Source organism: Talpa europaea, assembly GCF_964194135.1.
Source record: "Talpa europaea genome assembly, chromosome: 15".
NCBI lineage: Eukaryota > Metazoa > Chordata > Mammalia > Eulipotyphla > Talpidae > Talpa > Talpa europaea.
This window is the reverse complement of record NC_140083.1, coordinates 16,408,683-16,433,155: the sequence shown is the minus strand read 5'-3', so window position 1 is coordinate 16,433,155 and position 24,473 is coordinate 16,408,683.

The following is a 24,473-nucleotide window of genomic DNA, read 5'->3' as shown; positions in this document are numbered from 1 at the left end:
GGATGACTGGCAAGGGCCTATGGCTATGTAAGGTGATGTAGAAAGCTGTGACTCATGGTGACATGTTCAGTTTCTTTCTTCAGCAAAGCAGAAAAACCAGAAGTATTGCCAAACACTTAACATGTTCACTATACTTTTAAAATTTTGTTTGCAACGTAGGAGTTTTTACTTGATGAAGTAACTCTTTACCATTTCAAATAATTCAGGACCTTTGAAGTTTCCAAAAAGAGGGCCACAACATAAAATTTAATAAGCTTTTTTCAACACATATTTGGCAGGTAAACATCAGCAAATGGCTGACACTTTATTTTTTTTTCTGAAGAAAATGACATAATTGCAATTCCTCCATGTTCTGATTCAAAATAACAGATGATATGTCTGTAAACGAAGAGCAGAATATGCCATTTGGCAATGGCACCAGTTGAGTATTAGTCCTTTATTCCAAGCCCTAACTTGACTATTTAAACGCACAAGGCTGGTATTGACTTTTTTTGCTAACAATGCAAAAGAATCAGAAGCCTTCAGAAAGGAAGTTTTGGGGCAAATGCAAAAGTTGGGAAATGTTGCCCTTTCTAGGTTGAATCTTCTCAAAGCAAAACAAAACAAACAAAATAAGAACAACAAAACCACTCCCATTGTCTCATGTATTTTGGGGATAAAAAGAGATAATGGTGTTTTTTTCAACTCTTTATCTCTTAGCTGCCATGAACCAGAATCTTGGGGTCCAGTAAGGATTCTGGCTTGGGCACCCTACAACAACAGTGCAATGCATATTGAAACAAAGGCTGTTGTGTTTAGAAGCACATTCAATTCCATGCCTATAAACATCAATAAATACAATGCCAGGAATAATTTTAATTTTTAATGGTTGGGTTAGCATGGCATAATTAAAAGTTACTGCTTGTTTCTAAGTCCCAATTTCTTCATAATGTTATTATATTCTATTTAGAATACGAATTATATATTAAAATGAAACAATATTGTAAAAAATGAGATTTGCATATCAGAGCAGATACTCTCAGAATACAATAGTTGTGTTAGCTATAACTCATTGGGCTGTTTTACATATATTATCTCATTTGCTTTTCATAATAATCCGATGAGACGTGTACTGTCATTTCACTCTTTTTACAAATGAGGAACTTAAAGCTCGGAAAAGATAAGCAAGTTGCCAAATGTCACATAGTGACTAAGCCACAAAAATTCAAACTCAGGTCTCCTTAACACCCAAGTCTGTGCTGTTAAGTATGACACAAATAAGAAGGAATACGAGAGGTAGATGACAAGTATTATTAGAGAAAGTTTTGCTTCCTAGCTAAAGGGCAATTATGGGCTATTCATGGGAGAGGTCACTTACTTTAAAGAGATGAATAAAAGTTCCTTTGCTTAATGGTTTTAATGACAGTTTATTATCCTTAAGTGAATTACTATTTTTCCTGTCATTTAATATATTTTTAATTAATTTATATGTATATATATTATATCATTGTTCATTGTTGTACAATGTATGCTTGTATGCTTTCTCCTTTTAGTTGTATTCCCCATAAAATTCCCACCACCGGGCCTCCCCTGGTGGCTCAGCAGTTGAGCGCTGGGTTGCGAAGCTGCCCACAGCCTCTGCGGCGCCGGTTCCATCCCTGGCTGCTCCCTGGCCACCGGAGGAGGGTCCCACATGGCGCGCAGACCTCTCCTGCCGCCCGCTGCTCCCCTCAGCAGTGTACTTCGGTCCTTCTGCCTGCTCTGCTCCCCACTCTGGCTCTGGTGAATTCTCTCACCCTCCCGCGCTTCTGACTGTACCCAGTGCTTGTACAAACAAACAAACGAACAAATAAATAATAAATAAATAAATAAATAAATACATGCCTCTTTAAAAAAAAAATTCCCACCACCAGTTCACCCGTGAACCATCATCATAGTCCCTTGGAAGGTACCGTGTTAGAAACAAATCCAGCTAACAACCTTTGCTCTGAATGTGTATTCCCCAAAAGTCTTCAGATTTATGACTTGGGGGGTCTATAGTGGGTGTTTATCTGGAATGGTGCCCCAAGTTACAATCCAAGTCCTTACATTTTTGCTTTAATAAACTAATGAATCTCTTTCAGGTCAGCCAAGTTCTTGGACATTTGAGTAGTCAGAGAAGTTTCTCTGAGACCTGATCACACCATCTCCTCTGAATTCCCTACCATTCACCTCTGAATTTGTCCAGCCTGGCACCGTCTGGCAGTGGATGACAGTTTGGGTGCATGGGGGACATGTGAGCTGACTGGTAAAATGGCAAATGAGGCTTTGAAAAACTCAGCAAGTAACACACAGCAACCTGTCTAAAGTGTGCAGCAGGAGAAATGTTGAGAAAAAACGCAAGGGTTATTTCCCCTACTCTCATCTTCTCGACAACATACCATACGGCTATGGGCAGAGTCATCTTTTAATTCCTGCTTGGCATAACTTTGTTTTGGTAAACCTGTGCCTGGGTTGTGTAGCCTTTAATGGTGCTGACTCATGCACATCTTTGGTCTCTTACTGCTCTTGAGTCTTTTTGCAACCATCTTATGCCATCCTTTTCTTATCTTTAGAAAGCATATTTTTCCCTCTACCCTTGGCCATACTAAAATGTTTTCATTTGATTCCGGAGCAGTTTGATAATAAGTTGCTGTCAATTTGTGCCTTTTCTATTAATTCTTCCAAAACAAAAGAGAGAACAGCTAAATTTTCTTTCCAGTTGCAAAACAACTCTTTCTCTCTACCCAAGCCCCCAAATATTATTATCAGGTAATCTCAGTGACAAATAAAGCAAAATATACTATGCTAAGGAAGTGGGATATTCTAACTTCCTCTTGAATTATTTTTCAGTAATCCACCTTTTGCCATTTTCTAATCATATATTGGCTTGGCAAGGTGATGCTGCAGGTTTTTTTCTGGGGAAACACCTGTTCTTCCTGCAAATGAAAAGCTATTGCTCTCACTAAATGAGTCCAAATACCCTGGGAGGATTTCCTTCTGTGGCTTTGTTTGTTCCTGAAACAGGTTCTCCAACTGAGCCTTCTCTCCTCTGTAGCTTTGGTGAAGGGAAATAAACATTGCTGGCAATTTTTTCAGTTCTCAATATATTAATAGCCTTGTTTCTTCCTAGTGCTGGTATAAACTCTTGTCACAAGTGAAAAATGATAACCTTGAATATCACCCTAAAAGATAGCATTTGCTTTGGTAATATATTCCAATATATCCCTTTTCTCCAAAAATTGTTTCTATAAAAATGCAAAAGCAATTTTGGCTGAAAGAATGCAGTTATTTAGGTGTTAAACAATATAAAATTCTCTTGATGAGATCAACTCAAGTGTCTGAAAGAGCCAGCAACCCATGACCCAATTCCTTAATGGGAGCCAATCTTTTATTAAAACATAGCAAATATTATCTAAGGAATTTTACTGCAATGCAGTGGTGAACTCTCTCTTTGAAATTTACTGCAGTATAGTTGGCTGCCTTTTGAACTTGCAAGTTTGAGGGATTATTTATACGAACTCACATTCTGATTGTATTTTAAAGTAACAGTTCTTACAGCCTAAATTTAATTGTGTACTGAAACTGTACACAACTGTACACATACAGACTATGCTGCCATTAAACCCTATTCATCTGTATCAAAAAAAAAAATCAAAGGTTAGTGGATTCTTAGTATATTCCATTATGAGCACCAAATAGAATGGTGTAGGGGTTAAGTCATTAACATCTGCTATAGTTTATATTTTAATTCAATTCAAATAATTTTATATAAATATATGCATGCTATAGATATGTGGGGTGTGATGTATTGATACATACATACATACATACATATATTTCTCCTCTCTTTCCTGAAAATTTTTAAAGAAACTTAACATCACACAGGACAAATATTAAAACATAGGATCCTGGAAAGTCAGACTGTCAAGGTTTGTTCTAGGCTCCAGTACTTACTCTCTGTTTAATACTATTCTAAGCCTATTTTTCTCTCTGTAAAACTCAGGATTGTTGTGAAGACTAAGTGAGATAATTCATGTAAAGCACGTGGCACAGTGCCTGACAAACTGTGATGTTAATCATTACAGGGAGAACAGTCAGAGTCTGGGGAAAAAGAAAAACACAGATATTATAACCATGCAGATAAGCATGTCATTTTGGTTGTTCAAACTAGTTAAATTGATTTTGAGTTTCTAGTTTCCACAATATGAAGGTGAAACATGATCCGTTATATAAATCTTGAGTTCAGAGGGAAGAGCAAGCTAGTTGAGAAGTCAATTTTTTGCTAGCACTGAATTCCGGAAGGAACTCATGGAAGGTACTTTGAACAGTATATTGAATAATGTTTTCAATAAAATTTTACAGCAAATACTGCAACAAATTTATTATGGCTTTTATTACAATCTTTGGTAAAGTACACAATTAAAATGCAGCTCAATAAAAACTATATATATAATAAAATAGGTAAATAAATATGGCCTTAATTTGTAGTCTTATGGAATTAAAGAAAAAAAAAAGATAGTTACTGAGCATCTAATCTGTGTAAGGTACTTCCCTGAGCACTGTGAAGAAAAACCTAAGTAAATTAAAGTCAGTCCTTACCCCCAAAGAATTTACTAGTTATAAGGCATGGAAATGAAGATAAGAAAATGATTAGCAAGGACTCCGAGGAAGGGAAACTAATACATATCCCAAGGAAGATATACAATGCTTTGGAGTTTCAAACGAAGAAAAGGTTTACTCCTCAAATGCATCAAACTCAGCCCCATCTCCATTTTTGCACATGGTGTTCCTTGCACCTGGAATGTTCTCCCAATTCTGCATGGGGGTTCCCTGCTTGCTTTAGGTTTCAGCCACCTTGACCACCTATCATAGGGGAAATTCCCCTCTATTAACTATCTCAGCTTATTTGTTATTGTTTTTTGGGTGTGTAGCACACATTACAATTTATGATTATACCACTTATTTGTTAACTTATTTGATTTTTATCTATCTCTACCTGTAGTATATAAACTCCACGAAGGTAAGACAATGCCTATCTGTTTTGTCTGCCATTTAATCCTTGGTGGCTAGAATATACCCAGTACACAGCAGGCATTCATTATACATTTTTTATGAACCAATAAACATACAAAAGATCACATTTGGGTATCAGGGTCAGGACAGGAATCTTTAAAAAACTGGATAGGTTGTAGGTAAAAGTAGGGAGAATAGAGATGTTCCAAAAGAAGGGAAACCAAATGTTCAGAAGTCAAGAATGGCAAAACATTTTCTGAGTGCAACAAACGCCATATCTCTGAACTTAGGATGCATACTTCAACCTTCTGCTTCTCTCTTTCACTTTAACATTTCCAGATTGGTTTAATTGTATGTGTCTTATGATCCCAATCTGAGTGTAGTATGGTTGTATCCTTTTTTTCTAAAGTGTTATTTAATTGGTGTTATGTCTTATAATCATCAACTGCATGCTAGCAATGGGAAAATAAAGTAATTCAGTTTCACTGGAACATAAAATGTGTGTAGGGGAGCTGAGAAAGTTTTATTGCAGAAATTATACTATAGGAGTAGAACATAGTATACTTAGTTTTTCAGCAATGGGAAGGCATACTTACAAAAACTGTAATGCTATATTGTTTCAAAACTCATTGTAAAGATTTTTTTTTGGGGGGGAGTCACTTACATTTAGCCTCAAGACAAAACGTCTCTAGCCCAGGAAAAGATAAATTCTCTCCCCAAATGACAATAAACTATTTGCAGTAGAGGCACCAGTAACTACCATACTACTTGGTATGTAGTAAAGGTTCTATCAATATTTATGGAATGTTAAGTTAATGAATAATTTCTAAATGAATGACAAATGACATCTTGCTATTCCTCATTTAAAAAAAATATTAATTGACATGCAGAAGAAGGCAATGGTGAGTAAGAAATCTTGAAACCAAAGAGAACAAATCCAGAAAGTTTTTGGTGGAGGGAAATGCTTATCCACTGCTTGGGAGCAAGAGAGATCATGTTGCAGAGAGGGGGTTTTTAAGTAGGAATATAAGGGGGTTAAGTCCTCTTAAGCTTTATGCAGAAAATGGTGAAAGACATATGGAAGCCTGAAGGACACAGAGAGAAGAAAATGTGCCAAGTGAGGGCAGGGCGAGGAGGAAGAGGAGCGCCATGAAACCAGAGAGGCCTGATCTTTCATGAGTCACTGTTACTAAAAGTCAGTTGGGAACCAGAAAATCTACACGGATGTTTATACGTGGCTATTGAATCATCCATAATGTAGGTTGGATCTTTCTTGCATTTGTCACCAGCAGTCTCCCTGACACTAAATATAGGGTCATTTCAACCCTCCATGTACCTGACCCTAAAGCAGCATCTGACTCTGTTGACCTCTCCTTCCTTTTAAAAAAAAGTGCTAACAATGGAATACTCTTCTGCTATTAAATAAGATGAACTCTGGCCATGTGTGACAACATAAATAAAACTGTATGCAAAGCAAAATAAGCCAGAAGGAGAAAGACAAATGCTGAATGGTTTCACCGGATATGGAATACAGAGAAACAAAACAAAGGGGTGAGACAAAACCAAACCAATAATAGATCTTAGAAATTTGACTGCAGAATTGAGGCTACCAGAGGGGGAGGGGATGTGGGTGGAGGAACAAAGTGAGGTGGGAGCACAAGGGACTATGGTGGAGGACTATGTGTACCTTGGTGGTGGGTGTGGCGTGGTAGGAAGGGTACGACCCTATACCTCTAAATCATGTACAGTGTTGTAAACTGATATTATTTCAATAGGAAAAAAATTTAATATGCTAAAAAAATGACGTAACTAGGCCAATCAAATGCTGGTTTTCAGGAATTTGAATCTTGAATGGAGGAATGAAAAGACTGAAAAAGATCATTCCCTGCACTTGCTCACTGGATCCCCAATGTTGCCCTATACCTCCTTTTCTGAGCCTGATTATTAAGCTTTGATTATGCACAGAATGGAAAGTTCCTTTTTGGCTACCTTAGCTAGTTTCCTTTACTTCCAATCAGCATTTTATCTTGAATGTTCACAAGTACCAGGTACTATTCTAATGCCATGTGTGGATGATGTCATTTGATTTTTACAACAACCCTGCAGTTACTATTCCCCTCTGATGGATGAAACCAAGTTTTAGAAAAATTAAAATACCGTCAAAGTTTACATAGCTAGGATAGGGACTGAGTTCAAACTCAGGTAATATGGCTCCTAGTCTTCAGCATCTAATCTCTGGGGAAGATTTATTTAGGAAAACTCATTAAATAGGCCTTTTGGTAATGAAGTGGTAGTGAGCAGTCCCTGTGGGCTAGATGGGAGAAGCTGAGAAAAAAGGGAAATGAATTGTTCTTCATAGTAGAGAAGTAATAGAATTTGGGGGGTTCTTCTCTAACATTTAAAGCCTAGGGCTCATTTAGGAAGCCTAGGACTCAAAGAAGGCTGTAGATAGGAGAGTGGATCCTTGTAATATCAGCAGGCTGGAGTCTTAGGAGAGATACCCAACATGCCTATTAGCATATTTTTCATTGTAAATAGCAGAACACTGAACTTAAAATGGTATAAATGATAACACTGCTATTCTTAGAAGTCCATCCAGAGGTGGCAATTTTTGAGATGAAATATTTTGATGGACCAACAATAAAGATCAGGTTCTTTCTATCTTTCCTTTTTGCACCCTTCATTTTGCTGTCTTTGTTTTAAGGACTACCCTCCTTGTGGCTATGAGATGACCCAAACAGTTCTGTGCATTGCCTATGGGCAGAATAATGTTCAAAGGAAGAGAGTATTTCTTTCTGCAAATCTCTTTTGGGAGGAGTGAACTTCCCTTAGAAGCAATCCAAAAGATTTCCTTTTATGTCTTACTGGTCAGAATGCATTACACACCCATGTCCAAGTCAATGAGTGACAATCATACTTGCAAAGAAGAATCAGGATGCAGGATGCAGGACACAGGGGTGGGGCTTGAAGAGGGTAAATTTCTGAATAGAATCAAGGTTCTCTAAGACAGAGCAAAGAGAAATGGGGTGGGTGACCAACAGATCTATTGTGTATGGTAAGAGATTCTTTGAGGGCAGACTCTAAGAACAGACTTTAGAGCCAGAAATGCTTGGATGTGAGTAGTAGATCTCTAACTTATCGGTTATATGATAGTAGGTGTAAGGATGCTGTGAATATGAAATGAAATAATGCATGTAAAATTCTTGGCAAAATATCTGACTTGTATTCACCAGAGCCAGAGCGGGGAGCAGAGCAGGCAGAAGGACCGAAGTAAACTGCTGAGGGGAGCAGCGGGCGGCAGGAGAGGTCTGCGCCAGGGGGAACCCTCCTCCTGTGGCCGGGGAGCAGCCGGGGATCGAACCGGCGCTGCAGAGGCTGCAGGCAGCTTCGCAACCCAGCGCTCAACCGCTGCGCCACCGGGGAGGCCCGCTGGTGATATTTTAAGGAATGGAGGAGAAGGGTTTGTGTCTCTTCTTGGAGAAAAGGTGTGTTACAAGAGCACTGGTAATACAGAAGGCAAGAAGCTGAGGGAGGCCCAAGAATTGAGCTGAGATTAGAGGTTTAGAACAAGAGGTGAGGGACTTATACAAGCAATAGTTAAATAGAATAAAAAAGTGTAATTACATATTTATTGAATACTTAAAAAGATTATATTCTATAACCAGTAGATATTGTCATATGAGTCAATCACTAGTCAATCCAGTTTCTACTGAAATATATGATATGATATGATAATAGTATGATACAAGGTAAAGAATAAAGTAAAAAAAAATCAGTATGTCTATGAATAAATAATTATTAAAAGTGACTACATATAAGCTGTTGTTTTAAGAACTACTTGAAACAAAAAGTGATGACTTGGAGGTTGTTACACTTAAAGAAAAACAATCAAGTTAGAGATGTCGGGGCCTCCCTGGTGGTGCAAGGGGTAAAGCCCCGCACTATGAAGCAATCCGCAGCCTCTGCAGCATGAGTTCAATCCCTGGCTGGCCAGGGAGCAACACACATGGCGCAACAGACCTCTCCTGTCTTGCCTGCTGCTCCCCTCAGCAGTGTATTTCAGTACGTCTGCCTGTTCTGTTCTCCACTCTGTCTCTGGTGAATCCTATCACACCCCCCCCACTTCTGGCCTGTACCCCAGCTCTTTTATGCAAAAATAAATAAATCTTTAAAAAAAAAAGTTAGAGATGTCCCAGAATGGCAAGATGATGAAGGGCTTTAAATATAAGATTGGGGGGCCTGCCCCATGGCGCAGCGGGTTGAGTGCAGCTCTGTGAAGCTGTCTGCAGCCTCTGCAGTGCTGGTTCCATTCCTAGCCGGCCAGGGAGCAACCCACATGGTGCAGCAGTCTTTTCCTGCCTCACCTGCTGCTCCTCTCAGCAGTGTCTTTGATCCCTCTGCCTGTTCTTCTCCCCGCTCTGTCTCTGGTGAGTCTTCTTACCCTCCCGCACCTTTGACCTGTACCCCAGTGCTTGTATAAATAAACAAATCTTTTAAAATAAATAAATAAAAGATCAGGGAAGGTGAACTTTTAAAATGAAACATCATGGAAGGTTTCAAAGTGTGGAAGTGACGTGATTGGGGGTTAATCTGGCCACCATGTCCAGGCTGGGTTGTAGGGTGGAGAGGCCAATATAGGGGACCCATTAGGAAACATGTAGATTCCAAGCATGAGGCACAAGGACCTGGGCTAAAATATGCTATATGGAAAATGATGGAAGGTGGGGGAATGTTCAGAGATATCTAGTCTTGCACTGACTCTTTGAGCTGCCAGTATCACACCTGATCTCCCCTGTTTCATGCAGCCAGAAATGGTTTGAGGGAGGCTCCCAGGAATTTCCAGACCCACTCCTAGTCCTGAACATTTTTCCATCCTGCATTCTGATGTGTACCTGACCCTACTCACACTTACTGCTCCACCTTACTCTTTGACTTCAATCAGCTCTAATTCCTTGGTTATTTATTTGCTAGGACTTGATTCCTACCAGATATTGGGCATTAATTTAGCTACAAGAAACAGACAACCTAACAAATAGAGGCCTCAGACCATGCGTATATTTGCTGTCACTTAACAAGAAGCCTGGGCTTGATAATTCAACAATGTTATCAAGAAAGCAGATTCCATCTACCTCCTCAGTGAGTCAGCAATGGCTACCCTTGGGATTCTCAGGTGACTACACTTGCTTTAGGAAACACCCCTTACACAAAGGTACTCAAGCTGAAAGTGAGGGAAGAGAGGCAAAAGGGTGTTTTTCTTCCCTTCCTTTCTTTTGTCAGTGAATAAAATCTTTCCCACAGCCCTCACCTGATTTCTCCTTACACTAGTCAAGTTGGAGTCATGTACCAACCCTTAGACCATCCACTGGCAGAGAAGAATGGATTCACCATGATTGACTTAGACCAATCATCACTCATCTTGTATGCTGGGCATTTTTCAATGAACAAAGTTGAGATTTACTAGAAGGGGAATGGCATTTGGGTAGGCAACGCAAGGTGTCTGCTATGGGCTATGGGTACAGACACTTGTCTGCCTATCCCAGTCCACCCTGTTTTTGTAACAAATCACTTCTCAACTAGCTCATGGACCTCCCAGCTCAGTGCATCTGTCTCCTAACACCCCTACTAGTCCCATGGGAAGTTCTTGGCCTAATTGGTTCTGAGTCCCTAAGCAAGCAAGATCTAGCTAGTGGTAGTCATTACAAAGAAAGAATTGACTGCCCATGATCATTGCCTACATCTGTAGGGAGAGAGTGAATGCCACTCTAAGCTATTAATGGGGTCATTTGAACCTCTGTTACTACTTTACCTTATATGTGAAGAGTTGCAAATTTGGTTCTTCTGTTTCTAAAACCTAGACAGCAAGATGGATTTTAAAGGGGTGGGTAATATAAACATCAAAGATTAGAGCAGAACAGTTTGAGGAGGAGCTGAAAGAAGTCTAGAGGGTGCCAATGGGTGCACAGATGACAGAGCTTTTGTAAGCCTCTCTCTTATTATCAGCTCTTTTCTGTGGTTCATTTCACATTAAAATTTCGCTCAGCATTTTGGCATGGATAAACCTTGGCAACATCTCTTTGAAAAAATAATTATCATGTATTTTTTCTCTTGTTAAAGCCAAGCAGATTTTTTTAAATGGTTACAGCTCTGGAGTTTTCATTAGTAAAATCTATTGGGTGTTTAGGAAGTGGGTATCATTAGGGTTTGTAATGTAGCTAATTTCACTCTGCTGACCTCTTTTCATCTACTGTTGTGTTTTTTATTCCAACAGTTCTAATTACCACATGTAAAAAAGAGATACAAATTTCCTTATTTTGTCTAGAAGCATTTGCTTTATGTCACACACAGTGTTTGCTTTCTGCCATGCTGTTCTGTCCTTAAAAATATACCCATTTGCCTTCATGCTCTGGGTTTTATTTTTGATGAGAGGAAGAAGAAGGGGCTTGTGATTCTCTCTTCTAGCAGTAGCTTCTCTCTCTATTTTCCCTAAAAATAGGTGTGTTTATGCTAGGGCTTTTCATTTATGCCAAATAAAAATTTTAAGAAAATTTGAGCTCAATGGTGAAGAAAGTAAAGGAAGAAACACTTTTGATTAAAGGATACTCATCTGTCATTCTGCCCATCCTTCACACTCCTTAAATGTGTGTGCATGAACACAAAACACACACACACACACACACACACAGCTATAATCTGGCCAAGCCAAATCAGGCATCATTCACAGTAAAATGATCTTTATTTCTTTGCTTATTACATTACCTTTGTGTAGAAGGGCCATGTGTATTATCCTTCAAGGGCCTGTTCAAAAGTTATGTCCAAGCAAGACCTTTCTAGAACTCACTTCCATCCTACTCTCTGCATTCCCATAAAAATGTGCAAGTGGCTTTACTCCAAGACTTGCAATGTCTCAGTCCCCGCCTGGCCCAGCCCTGTCACTGTGGACTAGAGTCAGGCTTCAGGAAAGTTCTTAGAACCAGGTACTGTCTTGATACTGCTTAGAGATGCCAACTGCAGTGCACTCAGCCATCAGATGGATCCTTTGGGGCCCAACTTCAGGCCTCATCAGCCCAGTGTGTCTTGTCTCCCCGAGGGCTCTCATTGGAACCATCCACCTGGATTGCCTTTTGCCTAATTTATTCCCGTCTTCCCGCTGTCTTCCTTTATTGCTAGACTGTGAACTCGTTGAGTGTGGAGACCAGACTTTGCAACTTGGGGATGATGTAAATTGCAGTATCTCAAGCAGCAATGGTGAGAGTTGTGTTAAAGTCCTCAATTTAATTTGCTTTGAGTCATGGTACACAGGGGTTTAAAAATAGAGGCTTCAGAGATTGTTCCCTTGGTGAAGATTTCATCAAAAACAAGCAGTTCACAGGAAAGGAAAAACAAATGACTCTCGAACATCTGAAATTATATTTAACCTCACTCTAAATAAGAGGAGTACAGTTAAAATATATGCCATGATACCATTTTTTACTAACCAAATGGACAGAAAGCAAAGCCTCTGTTAACTCACTGTGCTGTTGAGGATATGTAATGACAGATGATTTCATGCAGATACCTTCTTTGACCTATAAATATCATTTCTAGGAATTTAACCTGCAAATATACAAGCAGGTGTGCAAAACACTTACATATAATGCTGCTTATTTTTGTATTATTTGTAATAGATTTTGAATGAAAAGCAAAGTTTTATCAAGAGTAGAACAGATAAGTAAATGATGGCACATTGGCATGTTGGAATACTATGCAGTAAAAAACATTGTGGAAATACTAATATACTGACCAAAACAATTTCCAAGATATGTTATTGGCAGGGCATGTGGTGCAAAAGGCATAAAGTACCAAAGACATGTCTACCATTTTAGAGAGAGGTTCAGGGATCTAAGAGTGAAGAGAAAGAGGGGGTGAGTCAGGGGATTCAACGTGTGTTATTGAGCTGTTGTTGTGAAGCCATGACAGTAACACCTAGCTAGTCAGTGTCCATAGAGTCTGTAGGAAACCAGAAAAGTCCATGAGGGGGTGAAGGATGACTTATCTGTTGGGCTCTGCTTGTCTCCTGTTTCTCACAGATTAAAATTTACCCCAATGTGAAATTAACTCCCTGTTACTTCCATGCAGCCTTTGCTGAATTGGGTTTTCCCTACACAGGAGGAAAAACAGTTTTTCTTCTGCAGGAACATAAACAAATTCAAGACAGTAGGAGCTGAAAAGGGTTTGTTTTTTAAATTAAAAAAAAATTAGAGCAGTTTTATTATTTTTTTGTAATCTTTTTTTTAAAGATTTATTTATTTATGCAAGAACTGAGGTACAGTCAGAGGCGTGGGAGGGTGAGAGAATTCACCAGAGACAGAGTGGGGAGCAGAACAGGTAGACGGACCAAAGACACTGCTAAGGGGAGCAGCAAGTGAGGCAGGAGAGGTCTGCTGTGCCGTATGGGTTTCTCCTGGCTGGCCGGGAATTGAACACTTGCTGCAGAGGCTGTGGACAACTGCACAGTGCAGGGCTCAATCCGCTGCGCCACCGGAGAGGCCCAGTTTTATTATTTTTTTTAAAGATTTATTTATTTATGCAAACAAGAACTGGGACACAGGGCAGAGGTCTGGGGGTGAGAGGATTCACCAGAGGCAGAATGGGGAATAGAACAGGCAGAATGACTGAAGTGCACTGCTGAGGGGAGCAGCGGGCGATTCAGGAGAGGTCTGCAGCACCATGTGGGTAGCTCCCTGGCTGGGGATCAAACTTGTGCTTCAGTGGCTGCAGATAACTTCATAGGTTGTGTCTTAACCCCCTGCACCACCAGGGAGGGCAATAGTAGAGCAGTTTTAAATCTGTAGCAAATTGAGCAGAAAGTACAGAGATTTCCTATGTACTCCCTGCCTGCCACCTGCCCCACAGATACAGCATCCCCCACCATCAACATCCTGCACTAGAATGGGGAGCTTACTACAGTTGATGAAACAACAGCATTATCATGCAAACTTAGGAGAGTTTTTTATTTGTTTTTGTTTGTCTAATAGGTTGGTTGCTTGGCTGGTCAAAATATCAAGGTATTTCCCATTAAACTATAAACCTGAGAGTCTGTAAAAACCTAACCTATTGAAATCCCCTCAAACCAATTATTATCTTCTTCTAATGCTAGATTATTCTACTCCACATAAATTTGTACATGTTCGTTCCTGTTTAATACTACGTGCTTTCAATAAGTTAGTCTAAAATAATACTGAACTCCAGAAACTATTCTAGCTGATGTGCAAGTAAAGAAAGAAGTAAAATATATAATTTTCATCCTGAAAGTTATTACAAAAGCATCCATATTTAAACAAGAATACAAGAAATCATTAGGAATCACTATACAACAAACCAACACAAGATGAGTTCTATCAGTGAGGTGACTCCGGTCAAGTGAGAAGTAGATAGAGTAAATACTGTAAAGACTGTGCAATTTTTTTGTACCTGAAATTGTCAGGATGGAGAAACAGCAACCTGAACTGGACTTGAATTATGGCTAAGACTTGGAAAGCAGACTAGAAATGGTGAGGTCATTTCAGATGCTAGCCTACTTTTGTAAAACCCAAGTGCTGAAGCTTGAGACAACATGCATAGATTGCTTTAGAAAAATTTTTAGGGGGCCTCCTTGGTGGTGCAGGGGTTAGTGCTATCAAGCTATCACTAGCCACTGCAGCATGAGTTCGATCCTCCAGCCAGGGAGCTGACCCACATGGCGCAGCAGACCTCTCCTCTCTTGCCCATTGCTCCCCTCAGCAGTATATATAAGGGGTCTGCCTGTTCCCCTCACATTGTCTCTGGTGAATCCTCTCATCTCCCATGGCCCTGGCCTGCACCCCAGTTCTTGTATGCATAAATAAATTTAAAAAAATTTTTTTAAAGAATAGTATGGTGGTTTGAGACAAAATAGGGACCATGTTGTGCAAGGCTTGCAAATTATTAGTGAAGAAACTAGAATTTTATCCAGTAATCATGGGGAAGTCACTGGAACTTTTGAAGAGAGCCATTCCATGACTTCTTAGCAATATTTGGGAAACAATTTCTAATGAAGTTGTCTCCAACACTAAATCATCCCTGTCATCCCTCACTAAATCAGAAGGCATGTCCCTCTCCCATAGACATATCTGGGGTGAACTGACCAAAGTCTGAAGGAACTAATTTCCCTGGACACAGAGCTTAAGTACTTCTGGAATTTGGTAGATCATCAGGGGGCTGTTGATAAAGAAAATATTTTAACTTTTGCCTCTCTGTATCTTACATAGCATAAGCATTTTAAAGATTTATCTAGCTGTAAACCGTCTTTAAAGTCTGAATCTAAATCAGTGATTCAGTAGAAAAGTGAATCACTAGCCTCTGAATGGAAGGCATTTATCAACAGCATCTGGGAATCTAAGGCCAGCGCCTATAACATCACATCCTCTACTCTCTGCTATCAGTCAGATGCAACAGGAAACTGACGAAGGTGCTAGGCAGTTTCCTTTCTGCTCTGACCTGACTAGTTTCCTCTGCAGATTGCTCCCAGTTTATTGTAAAGGAAAATCATGAAATACCAGTCAATTTCCTCCAGTTGGATCAAGCCTTGGACGAGGAAGGAAAAGCAAATTTCTAAGATTAGTCAATTTCCCTCTGCAGCTATAACGTTGGTTTGGGGCCTCCAACTGACCCTTTGCATTAGCTCTGTCTCTTACAGCTCAGGTTTACATCACAGGCAAGATAAGGACTTGTGGCAAAGTGAATCATGCATATCATGTGATATACGCTTTCTTCATGGGAAAGCTGCCCATATAGGACAGCTATTTGACAGATTTTTAATTCTTTTTTGACTTCTAGCACATTCTTTAGATCAAGGGGGTTCAAAAAGTACTAATAATGCTAACTGATACACCAGCAACTAGGGTTTTTTGCTCCCTTTTCAGTATGATTAAGAGGGAACTGTTGCCATGGAGAACATTTTTTTTTTTTCAAAATTAACAAAGGAATCAAATTAATTTAGTGAAAGAAACAGAGTTAGGTCACAGAACAAGAAGTTATGTCTGCTGTTCCTAGGAGGTAACTTGAATGTACTGAGTATGAAAAATGGAACTAAGAGTCTAGCATCTGAGGAATGCTACTGGCTTGCTTTGTAGAAGTAATTCAACTTGAAAATGGGAATGACCATTTACAATATTATCTTAGCCAATGTAGCAATGTGGAGGAACAATACTGCATGGAGTTCACATTGAATGAGACTACATTAATTTAGCAGGTGAACAATTCTTCTTCATTACATTCTGTTTCCTGGCTTTGTTTAATTTTATTTACCTGCTTTAATTTCCCTTTGAAAATGTCCTTCATTTTTGCATTCACAGCTCTTATTAAAGCAATATCCCCATAAATTTCCCTTTGCTACTTTTGCATGCTTTTTAATATTTATACTGTAGAAATTCTTCTAGCTGTCATAAATTGTGATTACTAAAATGGATAGTGTAGTGAAAATAAGAATTTACATGTATGGGGTTTTGAAATATGAATTTTTGAAAAACAGAAGGTAAGAATAAATAAGGTAATATTCAAGGTTTAACTTTAATAGAACTTGGAGCAGCTGCCATAATAGACATCTGACAAGTAACAGATTTGTGGGGGCTGTGATTCTACTCTTTTTTTTTTTCCCTAGGACTAATTATCTATTACTTTCTGGACTTGCTAAAATACTGTGAATTCGTAAAAACAACTTGGTTAATCAACCAGCAGTAGCATTATTAAACTAATAAACGAATGAACTTGCACACAAACAAGGGGCCTATTAATCTTTTCAGGGGATCTGTAGACATTCACATTTAATATTCACAAAGCAAGGTACCTTTTCTTTTTAAAGACACCTCTGAGGAGGTGAACACACACCAGAAGTTTTTTAACTTAATTAGTCTGAATGAGTAAACTGGTCTCTATTACCATCATACATAAACACCATTATGTCCCATTTTTAGAGTAGAGTCAGGGTGAACTTGCCTAAAATTTGTAACAAATAGTGATTGATTAAATGAACATAAAATCTCCAGCTATGGTATATCCAGTCAATTGAAAATATTTTACATTTTCAAAGTAACCCATGAATACTTTATGATACATACTTCAATAGTCCTCCTAAAACTGTGGCAATGTCTTAGGTCAGTTTTGGCCCTCCCTTTATATCCCATTAATCTTTCTCAAGAGTTGACGTCAAGGGTGCTCATTAATTAGCATCCTGCTTGCATCAATGGTCTCAAAGCCAGCTTCTCAATTAATTCAATCTGCAACTGTGTCTCTTTTTAAAAGTAGTGTTGACTAACTAAAGTATGAGTGGCAGGAAGTGGTGAAGCGATGGAGAATCATGTCATAGTGAGCAGTGGCTGAAAGTGGAGGGAGGAGAGAAGCAGGAGGAGGCAGAGCGCAGTCATGGAGTGACTCAGCTCTCAGCTTGAGCACATGATAGGGTGAGAGCAGGGCACATTTCCTCAGCCTCTATGCCTCTGTTTTCTGTGGAACCCATGATACTACTACTAAGGACTGAGGTGAAAGTGAAATGAATTAACCTAACTAAAGCACTCTGAATAGCACCTGGCACACAGCACTGCTTGTGTTTGCTACACTCATTACTTGACTTATCAGATACGTGAAGGATTATTACTATTACATAGAGGAAGGATTTGACCTGCTTGAGTGGTTCCCAAGGACATTATTACTAGGACCTGTGGGTGAGAAACAGCAAACTTGATCAAACTTGACTTCGGTTCAAAGATAAGATCATCCCAGGGCTACATTGGGCTCCTTGTCCCTAGAGCTTAGGAATCATCTTGACAGGGATATTGGGTACCAGCAGTAGACTGAGCTGGAAACTGGATAAAATGAATCCTCTGGCTCTCAGAGCAGCCTCTCCTGCCATCGTAGAAGCTGTCTCTCCTTCTTTTTTAGGTCGGCTGTGGGTCTGAAGGAAGGAGGAAGCTGAAGTCAGAGCTCCAGCTCTTTCAATGATTCGAACAACCTTTCCAAACAGACGCAGGATGCCCCTGGCACCCACCAGCTCATCTCCCCACTTGCCCTGTCTTTTCCCTCCCTCACATCAAAACTAGATAAGGTCAGTGGTGGGGTATGAGCTTGTGCTGGTTAAAATGGTGAATTGGAACAAATATTCATTTCTTTATCTCCTCATTATCTTTTGCTTTTTTGGCATTTTCCTCCCCACCTTCTGACAGAGAAATGATCTTGGAGTTAAAAGACTTCTGATTTAGTCTTAGTACAGCTAAAAATCTACCTACATGACTGAGAACAAAAGGAGGAATCTCTCTAGGGCCAAATCTCCTTCTTTATAAAGGGTTTATTTTGGTGGGTGTGATGAAGAAGGAAATTGTGAGAGGCAATCTTCAAGATTTTCTCTAATTTGGACCTTCCTTTTCAGGTTGATAAACCCAATCCACAGAGACCCACGTCCCCCTTCTGGTACCACCTCACTGTCCGGCTCCTGCCATAATAGTTTTTCCTCCTGAGAGTATTTGTGTGTGTTTTTTTATAAGAACTCTTTCTCATTTAATTTTAATTTTATTTTTTTAAGATTTATTTATTTATTTATACAAACACTGGGTACAGTCAGAAGCATGGGAGGGTGAGAGAATTCACCAGAGCCAGAGCAGGGAACAGAACAGGCAGACTCACGAAATACACTGCTGAGGGGAGCAGCGGGCGCTATAGGAGAGGTCTGCACACCATGTGGGACCCTTGCCGGCGGCTGGGGATTGAACCAGTGCTGCAGAGGCTGCGGGCAGCTTCGCAGCCCAGCATTCAACCGCTGCGCCACCAGGGGAGGCCCATCCACCTGAGAGTATTTGATCCTTGAAAGATTTTTGCATTATCCATCGACGTGTACGTGACAGGTATCTCATTACTTTGGCAATCTAGTTTTAATAGATTGTTAGTCAATCTATTAAATTCATCTGTGGATTCATAGATTCATCTGTAGAATAGCTAATGGTGATGTCTTCCTCAGAGCAGACAAACTTTACTGATATTTTGGGGAACATTATTTAACCCCAAAAGTAACATAGACAGTAGTGACTTTGAAGAACGTGGAGAATGTATGGGGAGAGGTAAACCCTTCAATAACTTCTGTAATCACCATCTAATGGCATAATGTGAACAACTCTTTAGTTTACCTGTACCTGTGACTAGCCCAAGACCATAAACTCTGTTAATAGTAGAAAATAATCTAGCACTATGTTTAAAAATACAGACTTTGGATTCTGACAGCTCTTCAAATAGAATCCAGGTCTTCCTATCTATGTAATCATTAGCTATCTTTAATCCTCAGTTTGAAAATTTATAACTGCATTGTCAAAATAATTTTAAATAATAGTATGTATATTACATGTCTGGTGTCTGATTATTCAATAAATGTTTCTTATTCTCACCATTATCAGAAACTTGAAAATGGCTAACTAGCGGATTTTTTCCTTCATCTCAAGCTCAGATATCTTTGACATATAAAAAGTGATATGGCCAGTTCTTGTTTCACTCACATTGATTTACAGGTCAGCATTCCTAACCTTGACTCAGTATATACTGAGGAAAGAGTTGATGAATATGAATAAGCTGTGGTTAACACACAGTGGCCAAGGGCACTGATCCTGCAATGATTCTGTTGACGCTTGACAGGGTATTCTCCTTGGCTTGGCTTTCACTAAATCATATTCCAGAAACAGTCTCACCTCTCAGCATTTAGGAACAACTCAGATACTGAAGGGTGGAGTTTTATCTCAGTGATTGATAGGTGGACGGGGGAACAGATCAACCTTGAAAGCTCTTGACAGGACAAACTGAGGACTCTCAGGTGAGTTGACTTTGACTATCCTTGCTGATAAGATATATATCATATATATATATATATATATTTATGCACATGAGATAACCAGTAATGTAGCTAGTTAATCAATGCAAAATCAGAAAAGCTTCCATTCTAAGGATACTAATGTCTTGAAGTTGTTGGGAATCACTTTTATGTGTTTTGTATTTTTAGGTCAATATTTAAAGCCCATTAATAATATGTATGTGGGGCCTCTCTGGTGGCGCAGGGGTTAAAGACGGCACTATCAAGCTATCGCCAACCACTGCAGCCTGCAGAGAGCGTCCCACATGGCGTGGCAGACCTCTCCTGTCTCTCCTGCTGCTCCCCTCAGCAGTGTATTTCAGTAGATCTGCCTGTTCTGCTCCCCACTCTGTCTCTGGTGTATCCTCTCCCCCACACACCTCTGGCCTGTACCCCAGTTCTTGCATTCATAAATAAATAAATCTTTAAAAAGTTATTAAAAAATATGTGATTTTGCATTTTTAACTTTAAATAAAAAGTGTAATTTTGTACATGTTGTTCCGTGCCATTATATTTCTGAGATTTATCCATATTAGTAGATTCCTCTTGTTTATTTATCTCTGTACTGAAGTCACTTGGTGAATACATATTTTGTTTGTTAATAAACAAAAACAAGAGGATCTTAAACAAGATGAGAACATTTTCTGTCTGTGTGGATGTTCAGAGGAGGTTTTTCAGGGATGGTATGGAGTGCTACAGGTTCAGGACGCCCTCCAGCTCCCTCTATCTCATTATTCCATCCTGCATGAACCTTCATATACAGGTCACCCCAAAGTTCAGGATGGCTACTCCAGCTGTACTGGGCACATCTGCATTCCTATAGCTAGGAGGAGGCAAAAGGCAAAGAAGACTCATTTCCCAATTTTATTTATACCCATTGGCTGAAACTTAATCACGTGACCACAGCTATAAATTGGGAAAAAGAATTTTTGCTCTTACAATTTGGTTGCTTAATTACTGATGAAGAGAAGGTAAATTTTAGGGATGAAGCAGAAATCACTATAATAACAGACATTGGTTGATTTCCAAGTGTTTGCCATTACAACCTCCTCGTGACATACATTGATACCGTTGTCTTCTTGGGCTCCTGTGAATTTCTCTCAGGGAATACGTTGCTGGTAATTCGTGTTTTCACCTTTTTTAATTGCTCTTAAAAAATGGTTGTACCTGGGCCTTCCTGATGGTGCAAGGGGTTAAGCACTGCACTATGAAGCAATCCACAGCCTCTGCAGCACGAGTTTGATCCCCGGACGGCCAGGGAGCAGCCCACATGGGGCAGCAGACCTCTCCTGATTCGCCCTCAGCAGTGTACTTTGATCAATCCGCCTGTTCTGCTCCCTACTCTGTCTCTGGTGAATCCTCTCACCCCACCCCCTGCATCTCTGGCCTGTACCCCAGCTTTTGTATGCATAAATAATCTTTAAAAAATTGGTTTTACCAGTTTTTACCCCAATTGTAAAAAAAGTTCCTGTTTTCCTATGTACTCCTAATATTTGGTATTAGATTAAAAAAATGTTTTTACAATCTGTGGGGTGGTGACCTTGGCAGAGGCACTTTTGGTAGGGTGGTGGGAAAAGACGCCATAATGCTTGGGCTGAGAGAGTGGGAGACAGAGAAATCAAGCTGGTTGGTATTAACATGTCTTTCACCAAACTCAGCTGCAGAAGGAAGTCAGAGGGAAAGTCTTAGAACTGTCGGAGCGCTTGCTTATTATTGGAGTGTCCTGAGCTGTTGGGAATAAACAGTAGAAAATGCACTAGAGGAAGGAGAGATAGCAATCAGAACGAATTGCCATGGGGAATAAAATATCAAGGGGTGGGACATTGCCAAGTGATGATTGAAGTGGGCAAGGTGTGAGATTTGATAGCTGCTCCTGGGTATTTGAAAGCCCAAGATGCTTTGATGCTTCAAGGGAGCCAAATAAATTATTCATTCAAAAAATATTTTCAAGCACCTCAGAGGTGTTAGGTATTGTTCTGGAAACTGGAATTGCATGTTGAGTAAAATAGATAGGCAAAATCTTCTCTGAAAGGGGTTAACAGACAACAACAAATGAGATAATTTGTGATAGCAAACACAGCTGTTAAGAAAATAAATAAGAGAAGATGCTGTCTTAACTATGATTAACAGAAGTGTAGGTGGGATGTGACTCCAGGGCTCCCCAAAAGGGGGAGTTGGAGACATCAATGTCAAGAGGCAGATGGCTGGCCAGGTGACTGGAGGTGGAGTGGAATGGGGGGTTTTGCTGATTCCAAGGCAGTGCATCTGCTGAGGGAACGATGGGTAGTCTGGGTAGCCTGGAAACGAGACAATTCTGTTACTTCCTTAGCTGGCGATAGTCAAGGAGAGAAGATAGTGGTATTCACTGGCAAGAATTATCACTCTTAATCTTAAATCTATGCCTTCTAAGCAACAGACTATTTAGAACTTAGTTCCAAATATGCTTCTAAACAGAGATCCTTGTGCATCAATAGCTATTTCTTTCTTATAACATGATTAAAAGGTATTATTTGCAATTTTTTTTTCTTTTTCTTTCTATATCATCTCCTTTTGGTTTTGGGCAAGAAAGCCATTTTTGTTTTGTTTTAGAATGTGAAATATTCATTTCTTGATAAATTATGAAATGACTCTTAATTTTCCCCTTCACCAAAGCCCCCCCCCACACACACCCCGGCCCCTTTTAACATTTTGAATGTTACAATTTTCACAACATATTCATCATCCAGAAAGCCAACAGCTATCAGGAAAAACAAGAATACAAAAGAGAAAAGTTTTCACTTTTCTAAGTTCATTAGTTTTAAAGTGAAATAATATTTTTTTATTTTATCCAGCAGAATGGTGATGTGGATTATTCTAGGAACTGCCATAAGAGCCTGTTGCTCTTGGCAAGTGAATCAGTTGAGATGAAAATGTTAATAGGGCCTCCCTGGTGGCACAAGGGGTGAAGCACTGCACTATGAAGCAATATGCAGCCTCTGTTCGATCCCTGGCCGGCCAGGGAGCTACCCACATGGTGCAGCAGACCTGTCCTGTCTCACCTGCTGCTCCCCTCAGCAGTGTATTTCAGTAAATACGCCTATTCTGTTCCCACTCTGTCTCTGGTGGATCCTCTCACTGCCCACACCCCGCATTTCTGGACTGTGTCCCAGCTCTTGTATGCATAAATAAATAAATCTTTAAAAAAGTTAATATATTTGAACAAATGAGTCAATGCTATTCTTGGGCTGAAAAGGGGCATGGTTTACTGTCTGAGCATGTCTAATCACAGAAAAACCTGAAAAATATTACAGGAAAACCATGCCAGATATGCCAACCAAATTTTAAAGCTTTCCTTTAAAGCTGACGTAGTAATTTATACAAAAGTATGGGTTCAAGAGACTTAGATCAAATCTACTTAAAACACTTATTTCTAGGTGAAAATCTAGAAAATAACAGAATTTTTATGATTTTCTCTTTCTTTTCCCAAAGCAGTCAAATAGAGAGGCAGTGAGACAGAATGAAAAGAACTCAGAGTTAGGACTCCAAGTGGTAATTCTGGCCTTGTCACTAATTATACTAATTAGCTATGAGATGATGGGTAAATCACTTGATATCTTTGGAAATGTTTTCCTTATTTGCAAAATAATGGTATTGGCCTCCTTGTTATTGTCCCTTTCTGATCTAAAAGAATATGAGTTTGGGTTATTTCCATAGACGGATCCCCTATTATGACTCTGTGGTGGCCCATAATGTACCAGAAATGGAGTGTTCAGAGCCTCCTGGAAATTTCCATGGTTCATTTCCTGCCTTAATGCCAGATCCTCATCTAGCTTTCTAGATTGATAATGCAGTGGGAAGCAGTGTGTAAATGTCTGTGCATATTAGCAAGGGTTGACTAATAGACGGTTTGGACTGGCTGCATGACATCAAATAATCATTTAGATCAGAAGCTTTTCCTTCAATAGGAAAGAAAACGGGTGTTTGAAAAAAAAAATAGTCTGATAAGCTTCTGGTTCAGAACAACTGGCCTCATGAGTTAATATCTCTTTCTTTTCAAAAATCCCACAGAGGGCCTCCCTAATGGCGCAAGGGGTTAAGCACAGCACTGTGAAGCTACCCGCAGCCACTACAGCAGGCAATCGATCCCCCGCCCCGCCAGTGAGCTAAGATCCAGGCAGTTCTAGAAAGCCAGGAAGCGGACTGTTGCCTAACATGAATGATTCAGTTGAGGTTGTTAAGACTGTGGATTCTAGACCCAATTTCTGGGTTACTGGTAACTTGCTCACACTCTGGGTTTTCCAGGCCTTGGGTAAATCACTTTCCCTTTCAATACTTCAACTTTCATATCTGAAAAATGGAGATAACAGTACCTACCACATCATGTTGCTATGAGAATTACACATGTGCTTTGAATAGTGCCTGCCACATAATAAGTTTTCATATCTTACTTATAATTATTATTATAATGAGTGCTATTGCAGGCTTAATATCACATATTAAAGCAGATAGGGTTTATACCAGATACCACTCATCAGGGATAAAAGAAAAACCTGCAATCCTATTTAGGTGAAAGATAACAACTCTTATGACCCTGGAGGCACGG